The 23,943-nt window shown below is 38.9% G+C and overlaps 2 long non-coding RNA genes across 2 annotated transcripts; both read right to left on the reverse strand.

Moving 5' to 3' along the window:
* Positions 1 to 18,253: 18,253 nt before the first annotated feature.
* Positions 18,254 to 19,939, reverse strand: LOC142175343 (uncharacterized). The gene is made up of 2 exons (XR_012704358.1): positions 19,489 to 19,939; positions 18,254 to 18,777 (listed from the first exon to the last, which is right to left on the reverse strand). It is a non-coding gene; the product is annotated as an uncharacterized LOC142175343 (long non-coding RNA).
* A 1,148-nt stretch (positions 19,940 to 21,087) lies between these two features.
* On the reverse strand, positions 21,088 to 23,658 carry LOC107794939 (uncharacterized). The gene is made up of 2 exons (XR_001650011.2): positions 23,095 to 23,658; positions 21,088 to 21,358 (listed from the first exon to the last, which is right to left on the reverse strand). It is a non-coding gene; the product is annotated as an uncharacterized LOC107794939 (long non-coding RNA).
* Positions 23,659 to 23,943: the final 285 nt, after the last annotated feature.

Below are 23,943 nucleotides of genomic sequence, written 5' to 3' on the forward strand. Positions count from 1 at the left end.
ACCACACATGCCAACACCCGACTGGGCTCCGAAATATCCAATCTTACGAACCGATTGGCCAAGGCCTGAACATCAACTGCAAGGGGTCTCTCCCCGGCTGGAATATATGTCAAACTCCCCATGCTCACTGTCTTTCGGCTTAACGCATCAGCCACCACATTGGCCTTTCCCAGATGGTACAATATAGTGATATCATAATTCTTAAGCAATTCCAACCATCTCCGCTACCTCAAATTAAGATCCTTTTGCTTGAACAAATGCTGAAGACTGCGATGATCGATGAATACCTCACAAGATACACCATACAAATAACGCCTCCAAATCTTCAATGCATGAACTATGGCAGCCAACTCCAAATAATGAATAGGGTAGTTCTTCTCATGGGGCTTCAACTGACGAGAAGCATAAGTAATAAATCTACCCTCCTGCATCAATACACAACCAATCCCAACTCTCGAAGCATCACAATACACGGTATATGAACTTGAAGGTGATGGCAGAACCAACACTGGAGCTGTGGTCAAGGCTGTCTTGAGTTTCTGAAAGGTCTCCTCATATTCGTCCGACCATACAAATGGAACACCCTTCTGAGTCAACTTGGTCAAGGGCGATGCGATAGATGAGAATCCCTGAACAAACCGGCGATAATAGCCTGCCAACCCAAGAAAGCTATGAATCTCTGTGGCTGAGGAGGGTCTGGGCCAACTCTGAATTGCCTCTATCTTCTTCGGATAAACCTGAATACCCTCGATGGACACCACGTGCCCCAAAAAAGCCACTGAACTTAGCCAAAACTCACATTTGGAGAATTTTGCATAAAGCTTCTCCTTCCTCAATCTCTGCAATACAACTCTCAAATGCTCCGCATGCTCCTCCTGACTACGCGAGTACAATAGAATATTGTCAATGAATACAATAACAAACGAATCCAGATAAGGTCGAAATACACTGTTCATCAAATGCATGAATGTTGTTGGGGCATTGGTCAGCCCGAAAGACATGACAAGAAAATCATAGTGACCATATCTAGTCTTGAAAGTAGTCTTAAGAATATCTGAATCCCTGATCTTCAACTGGTGATAGCCCGAACGGAGATCAATCTTAGAGAACACCCTCGCTCCCTGAAGCTGATCAAATAAATCATCAATGCGAGGCAAAGGATACTTGTTCTTAATTGTTACTTTGTTCAATTGCCTATAATCAATGCACATTCTCATCGTGCTATCCTTATTATTCACAAACAAAACCGGTGCACCCCAAGGTGACACAGTAGGCCAAATGAACCCCTTATCTAGGAGTTTTTGAAGCTGTTCTTTCAATTCCTTCAACTCTGCTGGTGTCATACGATATGGCAGAATAGAAATGGGCTGAGTGCCTGGCACTAGGTCAATACCAAAATCAATATCCCTGTCCGGTGGCATGCCCGGCAGGTCTGCATGAAATACATCGGGAAAATTCCTCACAACTGGGACAGAATCGATACTAGGAGTCTTAGCTCCAACATCCCTCACAAACGCTAGATATGAAAGACAACCCTTTCCAACCATACATTGGGCCTTCAAGAAAGATATCACTCTACTAGGAACATAATTAGTCACACCACGCCACTCGATCCGCGGTACACCTGGCATAGCTAAAGTGACTGTCTTAGCATGATAGTCTAGAATAGCACGACACGGAGATAGTCAATCCATGCCCAAAATGACATCAAAATCCACCATGCTCAATAGAAATAGATCTACTCGGGACTCCAGACCTCCAATAGTCACTATACATGATCGGTACACACGGTCTACAACAACAATATCGCCCACCAGGGTAGATACATGAACAGGTAAAGCAAAAAACTCACGGGGCTTACCCAAATAACAAGCAAAGTATGATGACACATAAGAAAAGGTGGAACCGGGATCAAATAATACGGAGGCATCTCTGTGGCAGACTGAAACAATACCTGTAATGACAACATCTAAAGCAATAGTATCTGGCCTGCCTGGAAATGCATAGAAACGGGCATGACCGCCCCCTGATCTACCTCCCCCTCTGGGGCAACCCCTGGCTGCATGACCTCCACCCCTAGCTGGTTGGGCGGGTGGTGAGGTAACTGGAGCAAAAGTCGAGGGCTGACCCCTCGGTTGAGATGAACTAGCAATACGATGAGGACACTGCCTCCACACATGTCCAAACTCTCCACACTCAAAACAACTCCCAGGTGCTAGAGAAGGGGACTGAAGGGAACCCCTCGCACAGGAGTGACCAGCTGATGCACTCGGCATAGAAGAACCCTGAGTTGACTGGGCACGAGATGAACTCTGGGCTGGAAGGGCACTAAGTGATGATTGGCCCTGCTAAGTACCGTGATAACCATGACTCGAAGATGCCCCACGATAACCTGGGCGAGTTGACTGAGCAGGTCTGAAAGAACAGCCTCTACCATGCTGAAACTGGCCCTTCGAAGGAGCACCACTGTAACTGCCTGATCCTCGAGGCCTCTTGCCCTCCCTCTCCTCTCGATCCTAATGATGAACTATCTCAATCTCGTGAGCGATATCGACCACCTCCTCGAACATAGCTAGTTAAGGCCATCAACAAATCTCCTAATCCTCTCAGGATCTGTCGGAACCATCCAAATGGTATGACGAGCCAACTCAAAAAACCTCAAATCATACTGTGACACCGTCATATCCCCCTATCGCAACCACTCAAATATCTACGCAGCTCCTCTCTGCGGAACTGCGGTACATACTTCTCCAAGAAGAAAGTGGAGAACTCATGCCAAGTAAGGGGCATTGCTCCAACCGGCCTACACCTCTCATACGCCTCCCACCAAGTAAAGGCAGCCCCAGTAAACTGAAAGGTGGTAAATGTCAAACCACTAGCCTCAAGAATCCCTGCTGTACGGAGCATCCGCTGACACTTATCAAGAAAACCCTGGGCATCCTCGCCCTCAGCACTACTGAATGACGGAGGCTGGAGTCTACCAAACCTCTCAAGACGATGTTGCTCATCATCCGGCATAACTGGCACAACAAACTCCTGAGCTGGTGCAACCGGCTGAGCTAGAGGTTCCCCCGGTGTCTGTAGTCCCTGCACTACCTGCTCAGGTATGCGAGCAGCGGGGGTCTGATTGCCTCCCTGGCCTGTGAAGTAGATGCTGCTGTAGTGGCTGAAACTACCTGAGTCAGGCCAGTGCAAACTGATAAGATCTGTTCCAAGGCCTCTTGAAGACCCGAAATCATGATGGGCACAGGTGGTGCCTGAACTGGTGCTGCTGGAGCATCCATAGCTGGAGCCTGATCCGGAGCTAGGGTAGTTGGTGGATCTACAGGTGCTACCCTTACTGCTCTGCCTCTGCCGAGACCACGACCGCATCCACGGCCTCTAGTGGTCTCATCTGGTGGCACTGGTGGTCGTCCACCTTGTCCGGTAGCTCGCATCATCACCATCTGTGAGAGAATGGAATAATAGAAGTTTAGTACTCGGACCAATAAGTTCTCATGACAAGAGTTTCAAGAATATGAAGTTTTTCCTAAAAAGGTTCAGCAGCCTCTCGAGGATAAATACAGACGTCTCCGTACCGATCCGTGAGACTCTACTAAACCCACTCATGACTCGTGAGACCTATGTAACCTAGTCTCTAATACCAACTTGTCACGACCCAATTCCCGAACCCGGTCGTGATGATGCCTCTCGTGAAGACAATGCCAGCTAGACTAAAACGGAACACCTCTTTAAGCAGTTAATTGTCATAAACAGTAATAAACACAATATAATATCCATAGATTGCAAAAATTTAGCAATAACAAAAGTGGAAACCATCCCGGCATAGCCCAAACCAGGGTGTCACAAGTCATGAGCAACTAAGAAATCCGGATACAAGTCTACTGAACACTAATTCCAATACAATAGTTCTAAAAACATGAAAATGATAAGATAAGGGAGGCACGGGGCTGTGAACGCCAACAGCTACCTCGTAGTCCCCAAATCACGACCTAAACTGGGAGAATCAACACTCAGGAGCGGACTCTGTGATGCCTGAATCTGCACATATGGTGCAGGGAGTAATGTGAGTACTCCGACTCAGTGAGTAATAATTATAAATAATGGCTGAAAGTATGAAAACACATAAAGGCACAAAGCAATTCCATATCAAGCAGTAAAATCACTTAAAGCAGTAAATCAGTGAAGAAATTAAATGATATTCCTTTTTAAAACAAGTAAAACAGGTAAATAACAAGTAGAAATATGCCCCTCGGGCACAGTATCAATCGCTCAGAACAGTATCATCCCCTCGGGCTCACTCTCAGTACAGTATCAGCCCCTCGGGCTTAGTATCAATCACTCAGAACAGTATCAGCCCCTAGGGCATAACATAAATCACTCAGAACAATGGGTACCCGCGCTCATTGTGGGTGTGCAGACTCCGGAGGGGCCCCTTACGGCCCAAGCGCTGTATCAAGCCATCTCGAGGCATCATCACTCGGCACTCAGCCTCACATCACTCAAGCCACCTCGTGGCATATAAAGTATCTCAGGCCCTCGGCCTCATATCACTCAGCATATCCTCACATATGGCCCTCGGCCTCACTCAGTCCAAAAATCATCACAAGCCCCTTGGGCATTAGTAAAACAGTAGTTCTCAGCCCAAAACATGATGTAGAAATATCATTTAAGTTTCAAATCTGAGTAAAAGTGGCTGAGTTTGTAAAATAGTAGATATCAACAGGACTGAGTTCAAATAATAAGTCAAGCAGTGAGGAAACAGTGATAAAAATCCCCGAATGGTTCAAATAGTTGACACGAAGCCCAAATATGGCAATCAGCCCAAATCATGGTGATAACAAATGAATTTCAGTCAAATACACGGTAAAATCATCAATCGGGATGAACCAAGTCACAATCCCCAGTAGTAAAAGACCTCACGCTCATCATCCAACGCGTATCTTGCCTCAATATAGCACTACGATGTGCAATTCGGGGTCTCAAACCCTCAGGACATCATTTACAATTATTACTCACCTCGAACCGGCAAATTCTCTAGCTCGCGATGCCTTTTCCCCTCAAATCGGCCTCCACGAGCGTCGGATCTATCCAAAATCAGAAAGAATACGTCACAATATGCTAAGGGAACAAAGCCCAAGCAAAAATATTCCAAAAATATCAAAAATCCCGAAATTAGCAAAACCCAAGCCCTAGGCCCACGTCTTGAAATCAGGTAAAATTTACATTTTCAGAATCCTCATACCCTCACGAGTCTAACCATACAAAATTATCCAATTCCGATACCATTTGGTCCCTCGAATTATTATTTTACAATTTTGAAAGGTTTCACAGTTTTCTTCCCAAATTACATCCCAAATCACAAATTAAATGATGAATTCAGTGATAGATTCATGTATTCTAGACAAATTGAGTTAAAATCACTTACCCCGATAAATTTCTTGAAAAACCTTCGAAAAATCGCCAAAATCCGAGCTCTTTAGTTCAAAATATTAAATAAAACCCAAAACCTCGTATTTATAGAGTACCCCTCATATTTCTGCCTCAGCGGGCCGCACCAAATCGATTGCGGTCCGCACAAGCCAGTGTGGTCCGTGCAAAAACAACCGCGGCCCCACAGGCCTTCCTCTGCAGTGATATGCTTTGGTATTTTGGCCATAACTTTTTCTACAGGTGTCTAAATTGCAATATCTTTACCTTTCATGAAACTAGAGACGTAGGGCTACAACTTTCGTTTTTAAATCATCTTAAAATTCCTTATAGATCGGACGAGCGAATCGCTCCCCACCGCGGCCGCACACCATTTGTGCGGTCCGCATGACACCTACGCGGCCACACTTCTTTTTATGCGGTCCGCACAGCACATACTGCGGCCGCACTTCATTTTGTGCGGACCATGCGGGTGGTTTCCGAGGCCTGCAACCCTCCTAGACCTGCTACAGCTATGATTTTCGGCCTAAAACATCCCGGAACCTACCCGGGACCCCCGACACTTCAAACTAATTGTACCAACACATCCCATGACATCGTTCAAACTTTTTCAACATTTTGGAATGCTTACAACAACATCAAATCACCAATTTAACATAGGATTCAAGCCTTAGAACTCCAAGAATTCTTAAATTATGCTTTCGCTCAAAAGGTCTATCAAATCTCGTCCGAATGACCTGAAATTTTGCACACACATCCCAAATGACACAACGAAGCTACGGCAACTCTCGGAATTCCATTCCGACCCTTATATCAAAATCTCGCCTATCAACCTGAAATTGCCAAAATATCAATTTCGCCAATTCAAGCCTATAACTCCAAAACACATTCTGATCGCGCTCCGAAGTCACAAATCACCTCCCAGAGCTAACCGAACCATCGGAACTCACATCCGAGCCCTCTAACATATAAGTCAATATCCGATTGACTTTTCCAACTTAAGCCTTCTTAAAAAAGACTAAGTGTCTCATTTCTTACCAAAACCACACCAAACGCAAACCAATCAACTCGACTACATAAAACACGGATAACGAAGCATAAAGAAGCAGAAATGGGGAAAACGGAGCGGTAACTCATGAGACGACTGACCGGGTCGTCACAACTCACATCCAAGCTCTCTAACACATAAGTCAACATCCGGTTGACTTTTCCAACTTAAACCTTCTTAAAAGAGACTAAGTGTCTCATTTCTTACCAAATCCTCTCCGAACTCAAACTGATCAATCTGATCACATAAAACACGGATAACGAAGTATAAAGAAGCAGAAATGGGGAAAACAAAGCGGTAACTCATGAGACGACTGGCCAGGCCGTCACAATAATCAGTAGGAATCCATGGATCAAAGCTCGAATACGGGACTGTAAACCTCAACTCCTCAAATAGGAACCAAATCTTATGCGAAACCTATTTTGTTACGCTTGCTTTTTCTTGAAATCCAACTTAAGGTGAAAAGAAGCTAATATATTGTATGTGATTTTTCAGATCTGGATAGCTAAAGATGAAACTAAAAGTGAAAATATTTTTTATCGGGTCCCTAGAAAGTGGAACTAAGAGGAAAATAAATTAAAAAATATTTTTTGGAACATTTTCTTCGATCGAACTAAAAAGAAATTGAAAAGATGTAAAGAAAATCCTTTCATTCGAACTTCTGCTTCAGGCCCCCCTTGAAATTTGTGATGAAGCCCCCTTTTATGAATAGAGCCCATGAGGCCCCCCAGAAATTGTGCTTGGGGAGGAAGCAAAATGTTAAAACTGTGTGGTCCCCACTGTGCAATCAAAATAGTACCGTGTCCATAAATAGAATTGTAGTGTGTGATAAGTTTGTTGGAGGAATTATCTAGAAGGGTAACATGGGAAAAGGTGAATGGAAGTTGAGAAAAAAAATATAAAAAATAAAAACGAGACCACTTTCGTTCTTTCTTTTCTTGATTTTACCTTTACTTTTCCAGTTCTTTGGTTTCATTATTATCGTTTTTCTTCTTCTTCTTCTTTTTTGTTGTTTTGTTTGTGTTTTCTTTTATTCTAAATATAATTCAAAATACTGTTTTTATCTAAAATAATAGGGAATAATTAAAAAGGAAAACAAGATAGTCATATTAAAGAAATTTAAATATCACTCAATATATACTAAAGCCTACAACTTTAAAACTAAACTAAGTATATATATTTTTGAAATTTCCTTCTTATCTTTTGGGAATATAAAATGTCAGTACTATTTTTGCATTATTTTTTCAATTTTATGAAAAGTAAGATAAACTAAAAGTTACTAGTCAAAATAACAATTTGCTAACATAAAGGAAAATATTTTTGTAATTTCCATTGTAAAGATAAACTAAACCAAAAAGTCAAAAATAATCAAAATAGCGATACTAGACTTAAAATAAATATCTAAATACTAAAATGAGTAAAATTTCAGGTAGGGTCAAAAATTACATGTCTAAAGCTGCCCCTCTTTAGCTGGAAACACGAAGAGTTTTCAGACAAAGAACGACGAGACGGGTTTATTGACCCGACCCTTATTTAGAGAGACCAAAAACTAAAAGAAAAAAGAATATGACCGAACCCTGGTATCTGATCTGCCTACATATCCTTGGCTATAAAGGAATCAGGCCACGTATAGTTCAGAAGTAGGAACAGTGTTGAGTATACCGAAGTGGAGAGCCGACTGAGGTGCCGTCGAGGTTCCGATCGGCGATCCTGTATTATATCAAATCAAAATCTAAAAGAACTAAGCAAGCCTATCAGCTATGAGTTACAAGATTTCTATCTATAAGTATACTAAAGCTTGATCTTGAATCTTGAATGGTTTTTCATGCAGACTTTTGATTTGAACCTTGATGCTCCCTAGTTGCAGGTACTGATTCATTCTTCTACGACTTCTTCGGATCAAGACCGTATATGAAGTTCTCCTAACTTCAACCATGTCTTGAGTAGTTTACATCTTTCATCTACTTCTGCAATTGGATTTACTTCTTTTTTCTTCTTTTTTTTTCCTTTTCTTTCATTCTGGATTGAGACTTCTTCTTTTGGTCATCTCGGATTGTCGACTCACATTCTTACTGCGAGCTTCTGCTACTTCTAACTTGAATTGAATTCTGAAATGACTTTCCTCGTTCTTCAGGTGGGCGCCTGCTACTAACTTGCAACTTGAAATAATTGAAACGAATTTCCTTGTTCTCCAAATGGGTGCCTGCAATCAAAACAATGAAATAAACAAAATTTTCTGCCCCAGTTTACACTAGGAAGATTTGTGAGTTGTTAGCAAAACTATAAATCACATATGATATTGATGCAATGATGAGAGTAAAATTAAAGACTTGACTGGGATATGTGTCTCCTGTAAGTAAAACCAAGAATATTTGACTAGCAAATTCATCAGACTATGTCTTCTATCTTAGGAGAAAGATTCATCAGACTAAGATTTCGATCCTAGGAGAAAATTCATCAGACTAAGTACCTCTTTTTTTTGTTATTTTAGGAGAAAGATTCATTAGACTAAGACGTCAATCCTAGGAGAAAATTCATCAGACTAGGTTTTCTATCTTAGGAGAAAAATTCATCAGACTAAGATTTCGATCCTAGGAGAAAATTCATCAGACTAGGTTTCTTATCTTAGGAGAAAGATTCATCAGATAAAGATTTCGATCCTAGGAGAAAATTCATCAGATTAGGTCCTTTTTGCTATCGTAGGAGAAAGATTCATCAGACTAAGATTTGATTGGGAGGAAAATTCATCAGACTAGGACTTTTATCCTAGGAGGAAAAATTTGAAGAGCAATAGCAATATTTTATGCACACTAGCAAGACAGGTAAGGGAAAAGATTTGAGAAACTTCCCTTTGTCAATTCTTCTCTTCTTTTTTTTCTTTCTTTTTTTTTTCTTCTGTTTTGTTCCTATTTCAAACAAAGAAAACTTGTGAGTTTAAATGTGGTGGTTAGTTTGTGGCCTTGACCTTGAGGGCGACTGCTTCTATACTTGCCAAGATAACTTTGATTTCAACCTGGACGATCTTTACTGTTATCGACTACCTATTTTCTTTCAACCCTTATCACAGAAAATACCTCCACTCCATTCGATCTCAATATCCTCTATCTGTTGCATTTTGCTCATGAATTGACATTTTCAGAACCCTTGCATTTCACATGAATCCCAAAGCATGTTGATTGTTACCAACTCAATGCGCATACCACTTTTCCCTGACTTATACCACTTCGATGTGCTAGCCAAATCTGTTTTGTGCAATTGAAAAGCTGGTAGCAAATTTTGAAGTCATTTCTCACTTGTTCTGACCAAACAGACTCAAGAAGGGACTCAAACAAAACAAGAGGAACAAAATAAGGGACAAGGGAAAGAGATGATAACTAACAAGAAAATTACAAAGTAGAAACTTATCAGATATGGATACCAACTCTAATGACCATGACGTGCACTTTTGGATTAAGTGGCCTAATCTCTCAAGCAAGTCTAATATTCAACTCTTGTTGTACCTCCTCGCTGTGAAACTGGCCTTCAGTGCTTCAATTATCCCATCTGATCTACAATCCTCGGTCGACTTGTAGTGCCCTGAAGGGTTTTCACCATCAAGCCTCTCTCATTCTTTTTCTCAACTCACCGTCGCCTTATGGTGCCCATGAAGATTTTCACCGATAAGACTCTCTCATTTTATCATCTTCTCTATTTATGCTGAGAATAAGGTATTACCCCTGATGCATGAAGATCATACTTTTACCACACACTTGATTTGGCATCCTCAATGATTGGTCTGAAGGTCTTTCTTTGGACCGTAATGTAGGCTTTTGGACGGGGTTGGAAAGAAAGGGTGGCATGAAGGCTCAAAATAATTTAAGATGAAAGGGTTCAAAATTACAACTTTTGGAATCAGATCTTTTGGCCAAATTTAAACTTCTACCCCAGTTTCTTGGAGTCTGGGAATTTGTTTTTTTGGATTTTTGCTTTGATGGAATTTTTAAGAAAAAATGCCCCACTCTTGACTTCGGGGATTATGAAATATTTTATTTGGTGTGACCGAACCATAAGCATGCCTACGTATCTTGTGGTGACAAGAATCAGGTCGAACGTAGTTCAAAGGACAAAGTTTTTTTTCTTTTCCTTCTCTTTTTTGTTTTTCCTTTTCTCTTTTTTTTCTTTTTTTTTTCTTTTTTTCTTTTCCTTTTTTTTCTTCTCTTTCTCTTTTTCTTTTCCTTTTCTAGTTCCTGACTCTATTTCTGATTCCAAAAGAGGGGCATGAAATAAAAATTAGGCTCAAAATGGGTAGCAAAGGATAAAAGTGTTTGGGTAGCAGAATAAAATGTCTTCGTCATACCAAACTTTAAAAATGCCAAGTACAAACATGCAGTTGAAGATAAGCAAAGAAATCCAAACAAAAGTGCCAATGGGCAATACCTCTGTACTAATGAATGATCTTTGCCAGTTCGAAGCAGACTTGATTCAAACTTATCTTGATGTGGAAGAATGCATTTCAGCACTAATTGATCTACCTCAAACTGCTAGAGAGACATTCCTTGTTGTATGCTCTCATTAACCTCTTGATTTTCCAGACTAACTGTCTCAGTTTCACTCAATTCAAGCTTCAGGTTATCTCAGAATGAATGAATCTTTACTTGTTTCCTCACATGCCTCTTTTTATCATGTTCAAAATGGTGTCATTGCTTCATGATTAAACTAACTTTCAAGACCAGGCTGAGAATTATGCGTGCATGTCATGTCACTAGAGTCAGGCTGAAAAGGACTATAAAAGGAAAAATAACCTAAACAAAGACTGACTAGAACTTATAGAAAATAGGAGATTGCATTAAACTGAGGGTGAAAAGGATTTGAACAAAACAAGCAAAATAGACATGGGTTGAAACCCTGGAACAATCCTAAATAACACTAGACGAGTTACTGCAACTAAACGAACTAGACAAAATCAGAAGAATAAGGGTTTGAGCCACAAGACAATGTTCGAATTACAACCCTGAAATAACCCGGACAACAGAAATGACATCAAAATAAACCACCAAAACTCCTCCCTGGCTATCCAAAAAATGAGTGTCTTTCCAATTACCAAGCTCGACATCTTAGCCACTGGGTTGAACATCAAGATTACTGGGACCTTCACCAATTTCAATATCATTAACTTCAGTCAGTAAGTTCCCAAGAGGATTCTCACACTCCCTGTCACCACGCATCTTCCCCGCAAAGTGTGCATCATCATGTGCAGGTAAAGGATTCTATGCAATGTTCTGGGTGTCACTGTCTTGGATCACAATTATCCCTTCTTGAATCATTCTTTCTATCTCCCTTTTCAAAGCACGACAATCTTCAATGTTATACCCTTGGACATTAAAGTGGTACATGCACCGTACAGTAGGATCAAAACCTTTTGCATATGGGTCCGGAGTATAGCTGATGAGCGGCTCAATCAGGCCAGACTGTTTTAACTTTTCAAACAAGCTTGTGTAGGATTCTCCGATTAGAGTGAAAGACTTTTCTCTTTGCTACTGCCTTCTCATTTTGTACTCCGGCCTTGGTTGGAACCTCTTTCAGGTAGGGGGTTGATATGCTTGTAGAGGTGGGTAAGACATTTGTGGAGGCGGTGCAAGGCATTGCGGGTTTTGTGAGTGGGGAGCATATGGCGGTGCATTGTGGATAAAGTACTAGGGAGGTGAGGTATGACTTCAGGCATTTTGTGGAGAAAAGTAGCATTGGTGAGGATTATCTGGAGTACGAGGATATTCATGGGGTCGGTAATGAGGCTGAAAGCGTTTAGCAGGAATGCCCACTGGATCATGTCGTTGGCGGGGCTCAGCAACATCTTTTCTACCAATCGGAGAACTGACCCAAGCAACTTGTTCGTTCCATCTGAATCAAAACTCCCTAAAACTTTCCTTGGGTATCGGGGACTTTGAACACAGTCTCGCTAGAGGATCGAGGAAGAGTAGCTGGTGGAGGAGCTACAAAAATAGAAGCTGATGTCGGAGCAGGGTATGAGGTTATTTTGGCTGGTGGAGCGTGGAAAATTTGGGAGGAAGTGTCAAGGTAATTGTGGTATGGGGTAAAGCCCGGTGCATGTCGAGGGGAAAGGTCGACGGTAGTGGGAACCTGGGCTTGTGATAGTGACGGGATAGTTGCAGGGTTTTCAGTGTAGTTAGTGGGGAATGAAAGTGGAGGATGCCTCCTGACCCAAGACTGATACGTTTCTGCCATCTGTTGTTTCAACCTCTGGACCTCCTCTTTCAATTCAGATTCTGACTTCTCAATCTCCCTCAACGGGTCAACAACTCTTGTGTCCAAGTCTTTGCTAGCCATGGGTACCTTGCTCTTTTGACCTTGTGTTGCACAGATGACTCGCCAAAGTGCCACAAACTAACCACCCTCTGTTATGATAACAATGAAAGTAACAAAGGAGAGCAAAACAAAGCCAACAGGTTAGCGTTAAAGCATTTATCAGATAGAAATATCACATTGTGTGCAATTCCCCTAGCAACAATTAATGGTTCTAGAATGGCTTCGAGGGTACGAAGGTCATATGGCATCATCCCAATTTCGCTCTTCTTATTCCATTTCCTTCTTCATCTTCCTTTCTAACACCGCCTGGTTTTTCATTTCTTTTCTCCTCTTTTCTTTCCTCTCATTTCTTACGTCCCACAACTTCATTCTCTTTTTTTTCTTTTTTTTAATATTATTATTATTATTTTATTTTATTTTTTTAAAAATGATTCGATCGAACCCTATGTAGGTTGCCTATGTGTCACGACCCGAATTCCCCACCATCGGGAGTCGTGATGGCGCCTACTGTCGGAGCTAGGCAAGCCAACCTTAACATACCTTTTCAACTAATTTTCAACAAGATAATAATAAAAACAATAAATTCAAGCGGAAGCCTTAATTTAATATTAAATGAACGAAAATGCGGAAAAATTAACATCATCCTCTACCCAAGATTTAGTGTCACAATACTCACGGACTACTATAAGATAGTACAAATAAGAGTTTGAAAGAAAATACATAAGGAGTCTGCTTCGATACAATGAAGACAAACAGAAATGAAATAGATGAGACTCGGGGCCCACGCACGCCAGCGAACTACCTGGGAGTCTCTGGACTGAAGGCACGCTCCCAATCTACTGCTACTGCGGTCCGTAAGCTACTCCCGAACCTGTGCACAAAAGGGGCACAGAAGTGTAGCATCAGCACAACCGACCCCATGTACTGGTAAGTGTCTGGCCTAACCCCGGCGAGGTAGTGACGAGGCTAGACCGGACCTACCTCAATTAACCTGTACAGATATATGTGCAACAACGGAAGGATATACAGAATTTAAACAGATAATAGGGAGGGGACATGTTGTGGGGTGTAACAATTTAGATATAAGACCAATGAACAGAGAGATGGAAACTGAATAATTAACATCTATGAAAGAGAGCAAGTGAATCAACAACTGCACGGCACCAACCTTCGTGCTTTTACTCTCAATTCTCACCAAAACTGTCAAATATAGTGCACGGCATCACCCTTCGTGCTTTTCCTCACATAACTCTCACATCAAGGCATGGAATGACCCTTCGTGCTCAAATAATTAGAGACATGGCACGGAAAGACTCTTCGTGCATAATTATCAAAACATGGCACGGAAAGACTCTTCGTGCATAATTATCAAAACATGGCACGGAAAGACCCTTCGTGCATAATCGCTCTTCCTCACCCAATCATCAGTCACAACCAATCGGGGAAGGGAATATACAACAAGATTAAACATCCCGGCAAGGGATAACAAATCAACAATAAGTCCCGGCAAGGGAAAAATACCACACTTCCTTCTTTAACTCATCTACTTCTCAACTATCACTTCATAATTATATTAGCAAGTAATTAGCTCAACTGTTTCACATCTTTCGAATTTAAAAGCAACTACGACTCACGGTCATGCTAGACTCCGGTGCATAGATAACCGTCACCATGCCTATACACCGTACTCCACAGTTAACACGTAGCAAATAACATCCAAATCCTAATCTCTCAAGCCAAAGTTAGAACCAACACTTACCTCGAATGCTCCAAACTCAACTCACGCTTCTAGTATAGCTTTACCTCTTGATTCCACCACCAATCCGCTCGAATCTAGTCATAAGTTACTTAATCACATTACTAATTACTAAATGAATCACTCCCCATGCATGAAAATAAATTTTACAAGGTTTTTCCCAAAATGGTCAAAAAATACCCCCGGACCCACGTGGTCGAAACTCGAGGTTCGGACCAAAACCAGGTTACCCATTCTCCCACGAGTCCAAATATATGATTTATTTTGAAATCGGACCTCAAATTGAGGTCCAACTCCTCAATTTGTAGAAAACCTAGGTTCTACCCAAAACACCCAATTTCACCCCTGAAAATCATTGATTTGAAGTTGAAATTATGTTAAAAGATGTTATGGAATAAAGAAATTAAGTTAGAAATCACTTACCAATCGTTTTGGAGAAGAAAAGTTGTTTGGAAAATCGCCTCTTAGGTTTTTGGTTTTTGAAAAGTGAAAAATGACTGAGATTTTCCGAACTTGTATACCTTTCTGAGGACCTGGCGCGGACCGCACAAAAATGTGTCGCGGCCGCGCCTAGTGGGAGAAAAATTGGGGCTTCTCTGAACCCTTCCAGCGCGGACCGCACTGTTTTGGTGCGCAGCCGCGCTGGTTAACCTGAAACCCTAGCCCTCAGACTCAGCCACGCGGACCGCACAGAAAGGCATCGCGGTCGCGCGGCTCCAGCGCGGACCGCGCGGAAATGACCGCGGCCGCGCTGGTGTCTACAACACCTGAACCTGCATTTTCTTAAGTCCAAGACCTCCCGTGCCCCATCCAAAACTCACCCAAGCCCTCGGGGCTCCAAACCAAACATGCACACAACCTTAAAAACATCTTACGATCTTACTTGTGCGACCAATTCGCCAAAATAACATCATATACATAGGATCAAGCCTCACACACATGATTTTCTTTCAACTTTCATAAAAACTCAAATTCCCCATTTTAAGTCCGAAACACGTCATATGACGTCCGTTTTTAGCTAAACTTTACAGATAGTGCTTAAAACATATTTAAGACTCGTACCGGGTGTCGGAACCAAAATACGAGCCCGATACCATAGTTTTCTGATCAATTTTCTTCTTCATTTTCCTTAATTAATTTCAGAAAACAATTCCACACAAAAATTCATTTCTCGGGCTTGGGACCTCGGAATTTAATTCTGGGCACACACCCAAGTCCCATATTTTTCTACGGACCCTCCAGGACCGTCGAATCACAGGTCCGGGTCCGTTTACCCAAAATGTTGACCGAAGTCAATATTATGCATATTAAATATCAAAATTCATCAAATTTCTCGCAAAATTCGCATATTTCAACATAAAAGCTTTCCGGCTTCGCGCCCGGACTGCGCACGCAATATCGAGGCAACTAAAAGCGAGGTTTTCAAGGCCTCGGAAGCACAGAACAAGGAAGAATTACGGTGATAACCCTTTGGGTCGTCACACTATGTATCATGTCCCTCATGAATCAGATCAAGCGTAGTTCTCAAAAAGTAATGGACAAATAAACTAAAAAACAAAATTTATTTTGGATCTTTCTTAATTTTTCGTTTTGGTTTTTCAAATACAAAATGGGAAGTAATATAACAAAAGTCTCGATAATCTTAACTAGACTGACAGACTCGATACTACTGTACAAGACTAAAAATTAAAAAAATATATAAATAGACTAAAAAAATAAAAAGTTTCCTCAAGCAACTCGTACATGCAATGGTCTTGACTAGAATGGTCCTGGGGTCTTTGCCATGCTCAAACTCTAGCAAATTGATCCATACCTGAATGGGAAAAATAAGATCAAATAGAGTTAGTGACTCAAGACGCATGTAACACCACGACACCTTCTATTGGACACATGCAAGGCATGATTAAGGCTATTTTTTGCAAAATGACCTACGTAACCAAAATGTGACTATTAGCGCAAACTCAACAAAGATAACCTCAAACACATAGATATACCTCACTGATGCTTATATGGATTTGAACTCCCAATAATCATGGCCCAAAATTAATTTACAGAAATGACCCATTTTGCAAAAACGGCCGATATGGCCCGAAGTGGCTAAAGATGCAAACTCAAAAGGCAAGGACCATAAAGTAATACGACACCTAGTTGTGGACTCAAAATCTTAAGACATGGTTAATTGAACCACTTTTGCGAAAATGACCCAATTTTGCAACAATGGCCGATGTGGCCAAAAGTGGCTAGACATGCAAATTCAACAGGAATGGACCTTAAAACTGAGAGGACACCTTGTTGTGGGCTTAGGACTCTATTACATGGTTAACAAGCCATTTTGCGAAAATATCCCTATTTTGCAAAAACATCCGATGTGGCCAAACGTGGCTAGACATGCAAGATTTGGCTAAGACCCCGCGAGCCAAGAACCTAGTACACTAGGAAAATCAGACCCTATGTGGGTTGCCTGCGTATCCTGCCCCGAAAGACGAGAATCAGGTATGCGTAGTTCGGGAAGATTGGATATGGGAGAAAGCTTTTAAGAAAAATGATACTAATTTGGAAAAAAATATATATTTTTGTCTTTTTTGAAAAATGATTGAAAAATGTAAAATCTTTTGGATTTTCTTTTTCTCCTTTTTTTTTTGAATTTTTGGAAAATGATGGGAAAGTGCAAAATCTTTTTGAATTTTTCATTTTCAATTTATTTTTTGGTCTTTTTTTTTTTTTGAAAAAGTTGTGAAAGAAAAATACAACTAAGCCCTACTTGCTTCATTTTTCACCCTACTTTCCCAAATATCGGTCCGCCAAATGACCTTTTACCCTCAAAGATGCAACATGTATCACATAGGGATGATTGAATGTCTTTTTAGGCCACGGGCCCATTTTGACAAAACTTGGATAGGCTTCCTACAAAGGGACACGCTACCTGGGACCGAGCCCTGCTAGGTCTAAATAACATGATGCAAATAAATATGACCTAAAGGCTGACCTAAGTTTGGGATTCACTAACAAGGCAATTCGGGGGAACGTATGGTCGATGGTGGCTGCTCAAGCTTTCCACCCACTCCATACGTCAGACGGCCCCCCCCCCCCCCCGGGAGATTAAGGGTGACGCAACAAAGAGTTCGTGCACGCGACGCGTACTTCGAGACTTGTTACAGAAAGAAGACCCATGGTTATGCAAATTATGACAGTTTATAAAGTAGTAACACATTAAGAAAAGATAAACAAATAACCAACAAAACAAGAAAATAAACCAAACAAACAAAGCAAATAAAGAAAACAAACACCTCGACAAAATATCTTAAAAGCCAACAAGATCAGGTATCAGCTCGAACCTGCAACTCCCCAACAGAGTCGCCAGAGATGTCACACCCCCTTTTTTACCAAACCTCACTTAAATAACCCTCTTAAATTTAAAAAAAAATTGTAAAGTTTGAAAAGGGTTTTCAATTAGAAAGTAACAAAAATTCGTGTTCAAAAGGAAATAACTCATAGTCGCCACCTGACATTGATTTCGGTGTGTCAGGTCACCGTTTTTAAAATGATTTTTCCTTTTAAAATATTTTAGACTCTAAAACCAAGTCTGCACCAGTGATTCGGGTAAGGGGGTTCATTTGACTCGGGGAGAAGGTGTTAGGCACTCTCCAAATCCCGTAAAAGTCACGGTTGCGTATTCGATCTAGTTTGCTTTTAAAATATTCAAATTGAGGTAAAAATAAACACAGAAACGGAAAAATTAATAAATAAGAGGCTCAAGGTCGTCCCCACCTAATAAGAGAAAAGAAAAGAAAGTACTAAAAGAAAAATACTAAAAGTTTTAAGCTATCATATACTATGCTTCCTCCTCGATGCTCGTCAAGACCTCCAAAACATTTACAAAGGTTCTTCGGGGCATTCCCCGGATAAAAATATATACAAAATTCACGAGGCATTCCCCTAATAAAATTTAACTAAGGGAACGACCTCTCGCCTCAAAACTAATAAAACATCCTAATATTGCCTACCGAAGTATGGTTGGCCTAAAACATCCTCCTAACGTTTATGAAAAATAATGAAAGCAAAACAATTAAACATCCACCGTCTGATTTTTCATATTTAACATCACCCCACGGCCCAATTCAAGCAATTTTCACTCTTTGTTCATAACTTTCTCTTGTTTGCAATTTCTCAAAAACCATCAAGCACGTAGAATCATTCCCTCATATAAGTGAACTAACCCTATGGTTTGCTGCTTCCAAACCTGGTTGTTAGGACTTGGAGTGAAATCACTAACAAGTAGCAACAGAAATGACTAAGCAAGATAAAGGCCTATATGTCACTATTAATTATATTACTCTAATACTTAAATTAACTTACTATAGAGAAAACTAATTGAATAGAGTGATGATCGAAAACGTAACACCTAAAGAAGAACATTGAATTTTAAATACTCCAACATCAGGAAAAAGAGAAAGAAAGAACAAAAAATAATAAATGAAAAAAATGAAAAAAAAAAACTAAATAGTAAGAATGTAAAGACTAAAGGAGTTTTTCAAATCATCTCAATAACTAACTAAAAATACAAAAATATAAAGGAAATACTACTACCAATATCAACCAAAAATACATTTACAAAATTAAATCCTCTTTCGAAAAAGTGACGACCGAAGAAAATCTCAAACCATGCTTGAAAACAACCTATTGATATACTACTAAAAGGGAAGAATGCCAACAAAATAAATTAAATTTTCAAAATATACTACTACAAAGTAGCAGAAGAACTATAATATATATATAGAAATTCTAATACATGTTGCTTTAAGATCTTTCAAGACTACCTTCTAATATTTTTGGTTTAGGAGCTTTCAAGACTACCTTAATTTAACAACTAGTCATATATGGGCATTCATCTTGCTCCTAGATCATTCAACATATAAGCAAGCGCATGAGTAAGAACAGAGAAGAGAAGGACCTTTAAGTAGCTTTCTTCAAATATATTTTTCGGTTCGGAAGCAGCAATTACAGGAAAATCCAATGCCGAAACTAGAACATCAACCAGAATAATCAGCAGGAATCCATGGATCAAAGCTCGAATACGGGACTATAAACCTCGACTCCTCAAACAGGAGCCAAATCTCATGCGAAACCCATTTTGTTTCGCTCGCTTTTTCTTGAAATCCAGCTTAAGGTAAAACGAAGCTAATATATTGTATGTGATTTTTCAGATCTGGATAGCTAAAGATGAAACTAAAAGTGAAAATATTTTTTAACGGGTCCTTAGAAAGTAGAACTAAGAGGAAAATAAATTAAAAAATCTTTTTTGGAACATTTTCTTCGATCGAACTAAAAAGATATAAAGAAAATCCTTTATTTTGAACTTCTGCTTCAGGCCCCCCTTGAAATTTGTGATGAAGCCCCCTTTTGTGAATAGAACCCATGAGTTTTTATGTGTCCCCCCAGAAATTGTGCTTGGGGAGGAAGCAAAATGTTAAAACTATGTGGTCCCCACTGTGCAATCAAAATAGTATCGTGTCCATAAATAGAATTGTAGTCTGTGATAAGTTTGTTGGAGGAATTATCTAGAAGGGTGACATGGGAAAAGGTGAATGGAAGTTGAGAAAAAAAAATATAAAAAAAATAAAGAAAGAAATATAAAAAAATGAAAACGAGACCACTTCCGTTCTTTCTTTTCTTGATTTTACCTTTGCTTTTCCAGTTCTTTGGTTTCATTCTTATCGTTTTTCTTCTTCTTCTTCTTTTTGTTTTGTTTATTTTTTCTTTTATTCTAAATATAATTCAAAATACTATTTTTATCTAAAATAATAGGGAATAATTAAAAAGGAAAACAAGATAGTCATATTAAAGAAATTTAAATACTACTCAATATATACTAAAGTCTACAACTTTAAAACTAAACTAAGTATATATATTTTTGAAAATTTCCTTCTTATCTTTTGGGAATATAAAATGTCAGCACTATTTTTGCATTATTTTTTCAATTTTATGAAAAGTAAGAAAAACTAAAAGTTACTAGTCAAAATAACAATTTGCTCATAAAGGAAAATATTTTTGTAATTTTCATTGTAAAGATAAACTAAAGCAAAAAGTCAAAAATAATCAAAATACTGATACTAGACGTAAAATAAATATCTAAATACTAAAATGAGTAAATTTTCAGGTATGGTTAAAAATTACATGTCTACAAATACTGAACTGAATACCTTAAACATACCAAGGCCTTTCTGATACTCGGGTTGCTTTAAACACACAAATAACAAAACACAATGCTAAAAATTGGAGATTAACATACTGAATCAATTATATTATCTACGTACCGTGTAAAACACTGAATATTAGCTAGATTAATTGAACATAATAACCTTGAGTCATGACATGTTATTTAAGAGAAAAGACTTCAGCTAACCTTGGCTTTAAAAGAAAAAAATAACAACTACCATTGTTAATACTTAGTTATGAATTGTCAAATGATTGTAGGCCAGCAAACCCTAGTAAAGACCACATAAACTACTATAGTTGTTTGATAGTTTTAAAATTATCAAAAAACCATACATGGCATAACTAAGCTAACCTGATCATTCATATTAATACTAAGTTTAGGTTAAACATCCAGATTCAGAATATTTACAAAAACAAAATGCTAAACCAAATAAACTGCAAATAACATACATTTTTGACAAAGATGAAATTATAACTTTAACGCCCAAACTCGCTACAAAAAACATACATATGAAGCTATAACTTTAACACTCAACCTATTATTACAAAACAAGCTAAAACATGCTTTACATCCTCATTTGCCATTCTGAAGTTCATAAGAGTACCTGGATACCAATAACAAAACAAGAATGAGGCAAGAATTTCAGCAAACAAATGAGTGAGGACAACAGCAAATCAACAACAGGGCACAACTTCAAATTAGTCCATATTCAACCCAAAAAAAAAACCAAAAACTCAGCAGAAGTTTCTAAATCCTTGTTAAGAACCTCAGAAAGGAATAAACTAACTCCTAATGAAATAGTGCAGAAAAAAACTTTTTAATCTTTATGGGGGTCTGAAAGTCTATATCCGTCTGTCAAATGAATGAAGAAAAGGTGCTTTTTATAGGTTTCAATGTCATGTGCTAGAAAATTATTTTGGAAATTTCCCCTATCAACCTGAAAAGGGCATCTTGTAACAACCTGGGACAACTGGCTCCCCCTCATTGGTTTCAGCATTTTGTGCTAACCAAATGAGGTCAGCTGCCCCCTATTCTAAAACCTTCCACCTTAGTCTGGGCCAATTGCCCTGGCCAACTCACGGCCAAATGGCCTCAAATAGGCCCAAGTGCAATAACAAAGTTCAATAGCAATCAGGCCTTAACTGATCAGGCCTTAATTGGCAAAAACAGAACCAAATATCAAATTAAACAAAAATCATCACTAATTACCCTAGCAAAATCATTTGAACCTTCTGAACATAATTAGCTAACAATTAAATCTAAATAAATAGCAGAAAATCTAAGAGGTCTGCAATATTAAGCATAACTTTATTTAAATTACCCTAAAACATATTGTAATTAGCCATTCACACCTCCTTTTTACCACCCAAGGGGGTATATAAGGGAGTTTTTTCAATTAAAGTGATATAAATCGAAATGGGATTACTTTATTTATTTTCAAAGTCGTCACTTGGGATAATTTATTTGATGTCCAAAACCGGTTTATTTTTAAATCTCAAATCGAGGAGAATCGACTTTATTTAAAAGTCTGCGAAACCAGAAATCTAATAAGGAATTCTGTTAACCCGGGAGAAGGTGTTAGGCATTCTCGGATTCCGTAATTTTAGCGCGGTTGCTTAGCAATTTATACTCGGCTTATTTTGTCTAATTACTCATTTTAGGACCTATGTTTATTTTATCTTTTACCGCTATTAATACTTGATAATCCATATTTAAAGAATTAACTTAAGATGAGTTACGCGTACGTATACTCATTCCGTTTGGCGTGTCAAAAATTATGTCACGCGTATGTGTCCACAATTAATCACACTTTATTATTATTAAGAATATTTGGCTAAGGTTGCGCGAATATATTTTCTCAAGCAGCACTCAAGATGCCATAAGAAAGTTGTTGTGACACAATGGGTCATACAAGTCATGACAAGCCATGATCATTGTAAAGACATAACCTAGCTGTATTGAATTATCCTAAAATCCAAATTCATGGAATCCAAAACCTAAATTGCCAAATATTCAGGAAACGCAAATTTGGAATGGTATCTCTGCAGTATAAAATAGTGATTGAACACTATTTTGACCAGTGTTTATAATCTACTATCTTGTTTTACATAATATGCAGATCATATCAATGTATATAATACAAAACAATTCTATTTAAACAAAAAATAGGAACACCCCCCTCCCCCTTAAAATAGACTTCAATTTGCAGTGCACATGAACATACATCTAGCAAAAGAACGCCAAAACAGTAAAAATCTAAATTTTCGCATTTCATGGCAAAACAAAAGAATTGATCCTTTTTTTTTTACAGAACAAGAACTTGAATTCAAAGATGAATACCTGATTATGCGCGAACTACTCTATGCGTACCAAATAAAGGCTAGACAGAAGGGAAAATGAAGCTCGGCAAGACAAAACTAGCTACGACAACAGGGATAGCAGAAGAGAGCTTATATTCTCAGTTGAAAATTTGATTGAGGAACCAGAATTTGTATAAAAATACAGTAGAAAAATGCAACAACTTTATAATCTCTTTCCATGATGTTTCTTTGGATTTTTCTCTATAATTTTTCTTGTATTTTTTAGATTAGGAATCCTAAGTTTGTCCACTACTTCCTCTCTCTTGTGTATGTGGTTGTCTTCTAGGGTAATCAAAGGGGTACATGGCTGATCTCTAAGGGTTAGGGATTTTAGGTCTTAGGTCTATTTTTGGAGAAGATGATGAAGAAGAAAGGAGGGGATGGTCGTTTGTCTATGTTCAAGAGCAGAGAGGAGTCGTTCATCTCTCTTTAGAGAGGGGGAGATCTGATATTATCTCTAGGTCTAAGAAAATATTTTTTTATATGTAGGAGGTAGGATTTTAGTAAAGGGTAATGGCTATTTGGGTAGTGAGCTGAGATTGTATGGGCTTGGGTAATTTGAGATTTTTGGGCTTCAAAATAAGCTGGCCTAGACGAAATTAAAAGACCAAATCTACTTTTTTTTTTCTTTTTTTTTTCTTTTGATTTAAAAAAATCTAATTGAATTAACTAAACAAGCTAAATAAAATCCTAAATTAGGCTCTACCTTAAACTATTTTGTAAAGTTAATCTTACTTATTTTCACTAATTTAAAACTAAAAGCTAAAATGTAGATATGACTATTGTAGTAATATTTTATGATTTTTGTTTAATAAAATTAATTCCTACA

Source organism: Nicotiana tabacum, chromosome 3 (assembly GCF_000715075.1).
Source record: "Nicotiana tabacum cultivar K326 chromosome 3, ASM71507v2, whole genome shotgun sequence".
NCBI lineage: Eukaryota > Viridiplantae > Streptophyta > Magnoliopsida > Solanales > Solanaceae > Nicotiana > Nicotiana tabacum.